Below are 2,014 nucleotides of genomic sequence, written 5' to 3'. Positions count from 1 at the left end.
GGCCCCTCTCAAACTTTGCTGAGAAACGTTACCTACTTTGCCTTCTTCCACCTTTTTCCTCCTGTCACTTGCCTGCTTTTCAAATCCAGCTGGACATGCCTGGGGAGCTGGGGAAGAGACACCCTGTCTCTTGCCTAAGCTCCTAGCACGACACCCCTGAAGGTCTCCAAATTATACCACCAACCTGTTAAGCTTTAGTTGGGGTGGGGGGTGGAGGGAGGGGAGAGATGGGGAAGAAAAAGCCCTCTCTTAATTACTCACTGGATCAGGTGGGAGACAGCCTGGCTTTCCCATTGGCTGCTGTGTATAGAGTAGACATTTAAGAAGAGTACTCCATCCAAATTATCAGGCTTTTATCTTGCTGTACCTGAAGAGGTCTAATCGGTGTATTGAGGACCATTTTCCTGTTAATTAAAATTGTTCTGGGCCCAGACTGCAACAATCAGGCAAATCATGTTTGTGTATAAATCATGGCATGTGGCACCTATAGGGAAAGAGGTCCTGGGGAGGATCGACAAACTTGAAGCCAATACAGGCTTTCCTGACCCAGTCGAGAACCTAAATCCATAAGCGATTCGCTAGCTCTGAGTAGAACAGCATATATGGAAGGCCAAGGGCACTGTGCCAAGGATTATGACAACTGTGTCGCAGAATGAAGGAAGGTGCTCTGTGTGCCACCTGCTCAAGGGTCAGAGATCAGGAGAAAAGCGCTAAGGATCTCTTTCTCCCAGGGTATCCCCTACTGGTCATCGCTCTCCTGAGGAATCCTACACATTCACACCCTGCTCATCTCCAGTGTCCTCATTGCCTCTACAAGCAGACGAGCTCTGAACCTTGTTCCTCCTCCCTAGAATCCACAGCCTAAGTATTTCTTGTCTCCAAACCTAGCCAGTGGGAGAAAAAAAAAAATCATTTAGCATCATATTAATCTAAGGAAGCACTCTGCCCCCAGTGAGTGAAAATAAGCTTTTTACATTATTATGCAGAGCAATTTTAATCCCAAGTCCAGAAAGGCATTCTGGCTTTCCCCTTAGATGGCCCACAGCCTATCTGGCATTCTGGGGTGAATCCCCACTTTCCCTTGGGAGATACTACTAGTAGAAAACATTTCTTTTACCCATGACACATAGTACAAATTGGGAAGGGCGAAGGGCAGAGATAGCTCTACCTCCTCAACTCTGAGTAGATCCTGGGACTTGTGAGTTTTTCTCTTGCTACAGCAGAAAGCTGTAGAAGATCTAAACAAAAGGAAAATAGTATAACTGACTCACTTTGCTGTACAGGAGAAACTAACACAACATTGTAAATCAACTATACTCCAACAAAGGAAATTTTTTAAAAAAGGAAAATAAAAGCAAAAAGGTAAGATAAAGTCAGGGTAAGGATAATATACAAAATGCATTCAGTGCCTCCTAAGTGCCAAATACCGATGAAGCATCCAATGATGAATGAAACAGAGATGGCCCTGCCTTCATGGAATTAACAACCTGAGAGAGAAGATGAATGACGTAAACAACAACTGAGCAATTACCAATAGTGATAAGTCTATGAAGACTATGGAAAGGGGTGAGGTGGTGGAGAAAAATGGGTGCAAAGCAATGTGGGGTTGCATGGACAGTCATCTCTGAGGAGGAGACATTTCAGCTGAGACCAAAATGATGACAAGGATTTAGTCAGGAAAGAGTTGGGGGAAGAGTTCAGAGGAACCACATGCAAGAAGCATGGCTTGGGCCATTTAGAGAACAATGAGGGGGCTGGCGTGGCAAGAATATGGTGGTGAAGAGAGCAGAGTGAGATGTGCTTTAAGAGGGGCCTTATGAGCTATAGGAAGGAGTTTGGATTTGATTCCATGTGAGAAGGTAAACTACTGTATTAGTGTGTATTAAAGTAGGAAGATAGCATGTTTTGCTTTGTGGGTTTTTTTTTTAATCTGGATGATTTATAGAGCATATAGTAAAAGGCAAGAGTTGAAGAGAAAAATTAGAGGGCTGTTATAGTGGTTCAGGTGAGAGAT

This window comes from Balaenoptera acutorostrata, chromosome 1 (genome assembly GCF_949987535.1).
Source record: "Balaenoptera acutorostrata chromosome 1, mBalAcu1.1, whole genome shotgun sequence".
Classification (NCBI taxonomy): domain Eukaryota; kingdom Metazoa; phylum Chordata; class Mammalia; order Artiodactyla; family Balaenopteridae; genus Balaenoptera; species Balaenoptera acutorostrata.
The sequence above is the reverse complement of the archived record's forward strand: the minus strand, read 5'-3'. Positions refer to the sequence as shown.